This window comes from Schistocerca cancellata, chromosome 7 (assembly GCF_023864275.1).
Source record: "Schistocerca cancellata isolate TAMUIC-IGC-003103 chromosome 7, iqSchCanc2.1, whole genome shotgun sequence".
In the NCBI taxonomy this organism is placed as follows: Eukaryota; Metazoa; Arthropoda; class Insecta; order Orthoptera; family Acrididae; genus Schistocerca; species Schistocerca cancellata.
In genome coordinates this window covers 57,425,975-57,436,016 of record NC_064632.1, presented here as the reverse complement: position 1 = coordinate 57,436,016, position 10,042 = coordinate 57,425,975, and the positions used below count along the sequence as shown (strand labels likewise).

Sequence of the window (10,042 nt, the reverse complement as noted above, 5' to 3'; positions counted from 1 at the left end):
CATCGTTTACAATACTCGTTAATAACAAATGGTATTTAACGGGGTTCAGCGTTCTCTGAAATTCATGTTTACCATGTCTTTGGGACTTTGAAAATACGGAGTTGAGAATGCGAATTACACCAAAAAGTTTTCGTAGGAATATCAGAAACAAAGCGCGTCGAAAATCACTTCGCTTATTGGCCGAATAACACGGTATCCAATCAGCTTCATATTTCGATTCACATAAATCGGTATTTTCCCTCGTCGGACTAATCTCCATTCCAAAATAAGGTTAGATTAAATTATATATAAACGCACTCAAAAAGCAAGTAAGAAACAAAGTTACCCCAACTTTAATCGTCTCAAGGACTTGTTAAATATTATTTCACTACAATTAAAATAAGTTCCCGCTTTACAACTGGCATTTTCCTCCAAGTATGTTACTCACATTGAGAATGAATAATCAGATTCTCACACTCACTCAAACTTAATTATTCACAGTATCAATTGTTCCTGCTTTGCATACATGCTAAATTCGTTCCCCCGCTCACTCAGACGGCAGAAAGCTTGCAGCACTTCATTGGCGAACGAAAGATATCACTTATGTTTCATTCTCGGCGTTCCAGTCAATTTTTACGAATTGTATCTTTTCTGACAGAACATCACGAATCCACTGGCAGAAATCGGATGATACTCCACAGGCACATAACCTGGTTGGAAGCCATTTGTAAGGGATAGTGTTAACATCCTTGAAATCTATAAATACGGAATCGACTTTAGATCCCCAGTCGATAGCACTCATTACTTCGTGTGGGTGAAGGGCTAGTTCTGTTTCACAAGATTCAAGAATGATATTTTCTGAATTTGTGCTGGCTAAGCGTCAATGGGCATGGGATTAACAGTCATAATGCAATTCAAGCTACAATCATCACAAAAGTACAGAGAGATTTAAAAATAATCCACTTCATTAAAAAGTTTTGTAACCAGTTGATGTCATTTCTCAAGATGGGCGAAAGGTAATATGAGGCAAGGAAACACCGAAATGATTGTCAAGTTCTGATGAACAGTTGATAAGACTTTATAAAAATACGTCTCTGTCGTAAAAGATCAAGATTCTAGGAACCAACCATTGTGGCATAGTGATATGCATTGATGCTTAAGAAAGCTGCAAGGTTCGTCTGACAATCATTGCTTTGATGCCTTGATGAATACGTTCCCATACTGGGGAGCGTGACGTCGGAGTACCAGCCCAAAACAGTAATATGAACTCTCGTAAAAATACATAATTACTATGTGTATGCTGATAACGTTATGGAAACTATGCTGTCGCACGGGATATTCTGTACTTAATTACTTTTTGGTGGCTAAATAAATACTGAGATGAAGTCGTCATTTGATGTACACTCCTGGAAATTGAAATAAGAACACCGTGAATTCATTGTCCCAGGAAGGGGAAACTTTATTGACACATTCCTGGGGTCAGATACATCACATGATCACACTGACAGAACCACAGGCACATAGACACAGGCAAGAGAGCATGCACAATGTCGGCACTAGTACAGTGTATATCCACCTTTCGCAGCAATGCAGGCTGCTATTCTCCCATGGAGACGATCGTAGAGATGCTGGATGTAGTCCTGTGGAACGGCTTGCCATGCCATTTCCACCTGGCGCCTCAGTTGGACCAGCGTTCGTGCTGGACGTGCAGACCGCGTGAGACGACGCTTCATCCAGTCCCAAACATGCTCAATGGGGGACAGATCCGGAGATCTTGCTGGCCAGGGTAGTTGACTTACACCTTCTAGAGCACGTTGGGTGGCACGGGATACATGCGGACGTGCATTGTCCTGTTGGAACAGCAAGTTCCCTTGCCGGTCTAGGAATGGTAGAACGATGGGTTCGATGACGGTTTGGATGTACCGTGCACTATTCAGTGTCCCCTCGACGATCACCAGTGGTGTACGGCCAGTGTAGGAGATCGCTCCCCACACCATGATGCCGGGTGTTGGCCCTGTGTGCCTCGGTCGTATGCAGTCCTGATTGTGGCGCTCACCTGCACGGCGCCAAACACGCATACGACCATCATTGGCACCAAGGCAGAAGCGACTCTCATCGCTGAAGACGACACGTCTCCATTCGTCCCTCCATTCACGCCTGTCGCGACACCACTGGAGGCGGGCTGCACGATGTTGGGGCGTGAGCGGAAGACGGCCTAACGGTGTGCGGGACCGTAGCCCAGCTTCATGGAGACGGTTGCGAATGGTCCTCGCCGGTACCCCAGGAGCAACAGTGTCCCTAATTTGCTGGGAAGTGGCGGTGCGGTCCCCTACGGCACTGCGTAGGATCCTACGGTCTTGGCGTGCATCCGTGCGTCGCTGCGGTCCGGTCCCAGGTCGATGGGCACGTGCACCTTCCGCCGACCACTGGCGACAACATCGATGTACTGTGGAGACCTCACGCCCCACGTGTTGAGCAATTCGGCGGTACGTCCACCCGGCCTCCCGCATGCCCACTATACGCCCTCGCTTAAAGTCCGTCAACTGCACATACGGTTCACGTCCACGCTGTCGCGGCATGCTACCAGTGTTAAAGACTGCGATGGAGCTCCGTATGCCACGGCAAACTGGCTGACACTGACGGCGGCGGTGCACAAATGCTGCGCAGCTAGCGCCATTCGACGGCCAACACCGCGGTTCCTGGTGTGTCCGCTGTGCCGTGCGTGTGATCATTGCTTGTACAGCCCTCTCGCAGTGTCCGGAGCAAGTATGGTGGGTCTGACACACCGGTGTCAGTGTGTTCTTTTTTCCATTTCCGGGAGTGTACATATCGAAGTATGTAACTGCGTCCTTATGGAGTATCATCTCATTTGTGAATCTGGATTTCTGATTTCCTGTCTGAAAGGAACCATTTCATACTAATAAACGAGAAGTCTTAGAATAAAACAGAAGTGATATCTAGCGTTCCCCGCGGAATTGTTACAGGCCCTCTGGTATTAACGGAGGAGATCAATAAAGCTTAAAGAAGGGTAGCTTTTGTTGCCTTGTCGCGAACTAGGGGTGAGAGTGTCAGGTATGGTTCGTGGGTTGGGGTGTCAATCATTAAAGCAAAGCTGTTTCTCGTTTTGGGAGAGAACATTTTACGAAACTTCAATCACCAAGTTGTTCCTCTGAAAACGAAAATATTTTGGTGACTTCATCTGATTAGGGAGAAATGCCCATTCTAATAAAATAAAGGAAACCAGAGCTATTACTCAAAAATGTAGGGGTTCATTTATCCCACGTGATATTCGGCAGGGGACCAGTCAAAGAATAGTAAACTCTGTGCCACAGATTGTGTATGAAATGCGGAACAATGTTAAAGACGCCATACTACCAGCCACAAAGTGATGAAATATTTTTGTCGTCAACGAACTTAGTTATTTCCGTAAAGGCTACCCATCCCCAATTTGTTCTCGGTGTTAATCTGTGGAAGCATTCAGAGCAATTTCAGAGAAAGATTTGGACGTCAGCTGACCATTAAACAGTAGCAGACGCTGTCTATTGCTTGGTGTGAAGGAACTTACTTAATGGGCTCCGGAAAGGCTCAAAATCATGAAAAGTTCATTTTTTACTTTTTTGCGTTTTCTGAATCTGCAGACTATTACCTTTTAATAGATATATAATTTATTCAATTCCGAAGACTACAACTATTTTTAAATTTGTTTTTGAAATTTGTTCTACATGGGCGTGACGCACTGTGGCGCTGTTAAACTGCTGTCAAATGGTGTTATTATTAACGTCCGTGTTCATCAGGTACATTTTAGTGATGTGAGATAAAGTATGTGTTGTGGCTAACCTGTGATGGTTCAATATATATCGCTGGTGTGACTGTCGATTGTTTCATGTTTATTTACTCTGTCGTTATCTCGAAAATATTCGTAATTAATTCTGTTTCTTGAGTCTCTGTATTGTTGAAGTATAATAATGAGTAAAAGTAAAGTTATTAGAAATCCTCTGAAGGCTTTTAAGAAGAGGAGAAATGTTGGAAAGCCAAAGGTATGTGTTATTACTGTAAATAACAACATTCTAACATGGTACGAGCGATGCTTGCTTTAGACAAGGAACGCCTTCGGGCTGCAGACAGGGCTGTAAAGAGTCTAGAAATACAAGCAAGAGTAAACAGGAGGAGGAACAAGAGGAAGCTGGATGAGGAGTTTGCAGAGGATGAAGATAATCGATCCTATGGACCTGGAATGCACTAAAAAGTTAATCCAATCTTTCTCGCTCGATTCCCAAAACTTTTATTTTCTCATACTAATTACATGTTTTCTAAGGATCTTCCAAACATATTTGTTTCAAACTTTCAGTAAATGTTACACAGTACCTTCTGCATAATTTAACACAGCCTTTTTCCAAAAAACTATATATTTTTGAATATATAAATAAAAAATTGCAAAAAAAATGTTGTGAATTTTCATTACAATTGAAAAAAAAAATCATCTTTAATAACTGAACTAAAATTTTGTAAAATCCCTGTGTTAAGTTGTAGCCCATATTCCAATAAATAATCTGTAAAAAGTTCAACTTCCTACCTCAAATACTTTGTGAGGAAAGATGTAATTTATAAGCGTTATTTTAACATTGCAAGTATAGGGCGTTCCGGAGCCCCTTAATACATGTCGAATAACTATGGAACGCACTAACAAAGAGTCGCAAGTTTTTCCAGAACTTTCAAATCCTTTTACGGATGCGTCTGCTCAGCTCGTAGGAAGACCAAACTTCTGCTCTCGTTATCAAGAGATGTAAACAAACTTGCGAATAATTTGTGTACCTTTCAGCTCACTGAATAGCTTTATGCCGCTGTACGGATGACAGGCAATGAGAGAGCATTAGTCGTTTCCCGTCTACAATGTGTGCTCTTCTCCTTTTAGTTTTCCTTCTCAAATATTAGTCCGTCCTACACAAAATACGAACAGATTTGTAACGATAGTGGCTTGAAAGTTTCCTCTTTGATTATTTGCATTTGTTTTGTTCCTCAAAGAGTAGCAGATTCGTAAGCATTACTATTTCTCTGTCTTTTTTAATTAGTGTTGTAAATTTAAGCTGGTCTAGCTCCGCTGTTTCTATGAGAAATAAGCAAGAGTTATGAGGTACACTTGCTGATTAATATAACTTTCTTTGACGTGGCTATATCTCTAACGCTATGGGGTAGTGGCGATGTTCATAGCACATATGTGTCCCGAGGGAGACACCAGAGGCACCAGTTTCCGTTCCTACAAAGTACGATGTATAGGAAGGTGGGCTATTTTTCAGACCTTTATGTGATACATTGCACCTGCTTGAAAGGAATAACAGTTGTGATTCTCCCGAGTACACTGGAGCGGTGCAATAAAATACGTACGGTAACTGTTTCTCTCAGCGTACTCATGCTGAATTTGAATCAACATACGCAGACCGAGCCTTCTTCACAGACTACACGTTTACTAAGTTTAGGAGGAGGATATTAGTGTTTAACGTTCCGTCGACAACGAGGTCATTAGAGACGGAGCGCAAGCTCGGGTGAGGGAAGGATACGGAAGGAAATCGGCCGTGCCCTTTCAAAGGAACCATCCCGGCATTTGCCTGAAGCGATTTAGGGAAATCACGGAAAACCTAAATCAGGATGGCCGGAGACGGGATTGAACCGTCGTCCTCCCGAATGCGAGTCCAGTGTGCTAACCACTGCACCACCTCGCTCGGTACTAAGTTTAACAAGCAAATTTATTACAGTATGAACGTTTCCAATGTGAACTACAAAATAATCTGCAGCTAATGTGATACATCTAAGAAAACGGATAGCTGACGTTGTTAACTAATAGGATGAAATTTCTACCACGTATTCTTGGAGAGTGAAACGAATTTCCTCCTGCGTTGTGATAACACATGGACCAATAGACAGTTCCAGTGCATAGGAAAACTAAGGAAGCATACATTTGATGAGCAACATTAAAGTTAACAGCGAATTAAGTCGGAGGATTGATAACTACGTCGCAGAAGGCAATCGCTTCCGTATGCACTAGTACTTTGATCACTACATGAATAAAACTTCATCACTTTTCGTAAAGTATAAGGTCTATGGTATTCACCTTTAGTAACAGTCACCAGGATGTTTTCTTTCATAAGACACAGCTGATGTCCTTCAACATCCCTCCCTAATTAACAAAATATACGGTGGTCGAATAAGATTTTACCTTAAAACCGAACGTTCCGTCCCCATCCTTTTCTTCATGTGCTAACTGTCAAGAAAGCCACACGATTTACCGAAAACCACACAGACCATTATCTAGACTGGGATTCGAATCACCGCCCACAACTCAAAAGTGAGACATTATAAAAACGTTGGAAGATAGAGCAAGGAAATTCTGCGAACTAGAGCTGTTTGACGCTGCTTGCATCCCACGATGCATTGCTCAAGAATGGTTATTCGTTTCTTGAGGTGAAAAGAGTCTTAAGTCCAACCCATAGAAATCATGGCGATTCTCAAGCGCCGATAAAATCGAAAATTTCCTGCCTTTCATTAATGACATTACTTACCGCGGTAGAAAAGAAATCTTGAAAGATCGAAACATCACGGTAATCTACAAAACCCACAAGATCACCTAAAATCACTGTAAAATGTAGGAATTTATAGGATTCCGTGTAGTTGTGGATAGGTGTAATTGGATACTACAAAAGGAATTGTCAAAAACGACTAGAAGAGCGCGAGGGCAATTGCAGAAGAGGTGAGAATGACCGATCAGCTGCTACGGAACATGCATTACAGCCAGGAGGACATCATATTTATTTTGATAGGACTCAAGTACTGCAGCCAAAATCGAATAACATGAAAGACTACACAGAGAGGCCATAGAGATCGTAAAAGACCCCAGGAATTTCAGTACGAAGGAGGAGGGCGTGAAATTAAATAACATCTGGATTCCAGCGTTGAAGAAGACGTGTACTAGTCTTCCCCACGGTTTGATAATAACAGCGAATGCTGGCAATCGACAACGGCCAATTGCCCTCGCATATTCAAAATATGTGACGTCACGCCACTGCGTGGAAGCGTGCGTTAGCGGAATTTCGCAGCAGTCAGTAGCAACACAGGATGTGAATTGTACATTCGGAGAAGCTACGATCCCGCCTGAAAACGTCCTCCGCAGATGGAGAAGGTGAAATCCATTCGACCACGCCATAATAGCCGAGAACACCTTATTAAATGGGTCATTTTCGGCTGTGAAAGTTTATATTTTACAATTCCTCCGTAACCCAAACATGTTCTCAGACTACTATGACGTCGTCGTTAACCATAATTTTCCTTCGTTCCTTCCACTGACAATCGCCGTATTTCTTACAGCTAACTTACATTTTTCGTATGAGGTCACCGTTTTTGAGCTCTTGACAGGTTACAGAATCCATAAAGCAGTGACTGACTGCTTGGTCGATGCTGTTGTTGTTGTCTTCAGTCCAAAGTCTGCTTTGATACAGCTCTCATCGGTAACATATGCTGCTCAAATCCCTGCAATTCCGATTAACGACTGCAACCAACATTCATTTGAATCTCACTACCGTACTCAATCCTTTCTCTTCTTCTGCTATTATTTCCCCCCACACTCCCATTCATTACCAAAGAGATGATTCCTTGACGGCTCGGAATGTGGCCCATAAAAAATTTTTAAATTTGTGGTAAGGTCTTATTGGACCAAACTGCTGAGGTTATCGCTCCCTACGGTTATACAGTATTTAATCTAACTCAAACTAACTTACACTAAGGACGACACACACACACACACCCATGCCCGAGGGAGGACTCGAACCTCCGACGGGAGAAGCCGCGCGGACCGTGGCAAGACGCCCCAGACCACACGGCTACCCAGCGTGGCTGTGTCCCATAAACAGATCACTTGCTTTAGTGAAACTGCGCTATATATTTCTTCCTTGTGCCACTCATTTCAGTACTTCACCGTTACTTATTCGAACTAACCAATCTTTAGAACTCTTCTGTCGGACCACTATTGGAAAACTTCTATTCTTTTCTTGCCTGAACTGCCTGTACCAGAACGCGAGGAACTGTTCTGCGGACTGAGTACAAATTAATGAATTGCTGTTTGACTTTGATAAGGTGCTTTGTTCATTTTGTCAAAATGCGTGGTATCTAACATACAGTTTGGAAATTTTGAGAAACATACGTGAAAGTTACAGGAAACGAACGACGGTAATAAAGCACTATGTACTAGATCCAAGAGGGAACAATAAGATTACAAGACCAAGAACGAAGAGCTCGGATACACAGGGTGTAACACTCTTACTGTTCAGCCCACACATGGAACAAGCAATGACGGATTTAAAAAAGAGGTTCAAGTCTGGGATTAATATTCGGGATGGTCACGCTGCCAGGATCTGTGGAATGGAATGAACACTCTAATGAGATCAGAAATGGGCTGACGGTATACCGGAAAGAGATAATAATAATGAGAAGTAGCAGAAATGAAAATAGCAAGAAACGAAGCATCAAAGCTGACGGTCACGAAGTAGACGAAGTTAAGAGTTTCTGCTAACTACGAAGCAATAGGAAGGTTGGGCAGAGACTGTATTACAGTGAACAGATAACTGGTAGGGTTGTTCTTATCAGAACCGACAGCAGACCAGCACCGACAACAATAGTTCAGGTATACATGCCGACGTCGCAAGCTGAAGATAAAGAGATAGGGAAAGTATATAAGGATATTGAAAGGGTAGTAAAGTACTTAAAGGGAGATGAAAATCTAATACTCGAGGGAGAGTGGAATGCAGATGTAGGAGAAGGAATAGAAGAAAAGGTGACAGAAGAATCTGGGTTTGGGTCATGGAATGACAGAGGAAAAGAACTAATTGATTTCTGTCATAAATTTCAGCTAGTAATAGGGAATACTCTGTTCAGCAATCATATTGAGGAGAAAGTGTACTTGGAAAAGGTAAGGTGATACGGAAAGATTTCAGTTATATTACATCAGGCTCAGGCAGAGATTCTGAAACCAGATACTGGATTGTAAGGCGTATTTAGGAGCATATATATATACTCAGATCTCTATGCAGAATTGTTGAAGAGTTGGCTGAAGTTTAAGAGACTGCTCAGGAAGAATCAATACGCATGGAAGTGGGATACGGAAGAACTAAGTAATGACTGAATATGCTTGAAGTTCTCTAAGGCTTTAGATAGAGCAGTAAGGGATAACTCAGTAGGCAGTAAAGTTGAAGAGGAATGGACATATCTAAAAAGGGCAATCACAGAAGTGGGAAAGAGAAACATGTACAAAGAATGTAACCGTGAAGAAACCGTAAGTAACAAAAGAAATATTTCAGTAGATGGATGAAAGACGGAAGTACAAAAATGTTCAGGGAGATTCAGGAAAACATAAATACAAGTCACTGAAGAATGAAATAAATAGAAAGTGCAGGGAAGCTAAGAAGAAATAGCTGCACGAAAAATGTGAAGAAATCGAAATGCGAATGATTGTTGGGAGGACTGATTCACCATGCAGTAAAGTCAAAACAACCTTCGTTGAAATTAAAAGCAAAGTTGGTAACATTAAGAGTGGAACGGGAATTCCACTGTTAACTGCAGAGGAGAGAGCGGATAGGTGGAAAGAGTTCATTGAAGCCTCTTTGAGGGGGAAAATTTGTCTGACGTGATAGAAGAAGAAACAGGAGTTGATTTAGAAGAGATACGGGATCCAATATTACAGTCAGAATTTAGAAGAGCTTTGGAGAATTTAAGATCAAATGAGGCAGAAGGGATAGATAACATTCTATCTAAATCTCTAAAATGATTGGGGGAAGTGGCAACAAAACAACAACTCACGTTGGTGTGTAGATTATATGTGTCTGGCGACGTACCATCTGATATCCGCACAATTCCGAAGACTGCAAGAGCTGACAAGTGCGGAAATTACAGCAAAATCAGATTAAGAGCTAATGCATATGTTACTTACAAGAATAACACACAGAAGAATGGAAAAGAAATTTCACGATGTGTTGGATGACGATCAGTGGCTCTTTAGGGAAGGTATAGATACCAGAGAGTC

The 10,042-nt window shown here is 42.2% G+C and overlaps 1 non-coding gene across 1 annotated transcript; it reads right to left on the bottom strand.

The window, feature by feature from the left end:
* Positions 1–5,623: 5,623 nt before the first annotated feature.
* Trnaa-cgc (transfer RNA alanine (anticodon CGC)) lies at positions 5,624–5,696 on the bottom strand. The gene has a single exon. It is a non-coding gene; the product is annotated as a tRNA-Ala (tRNA).
* Positions 5,697–10,042: the final 4,346 nt, after the last annotated feature.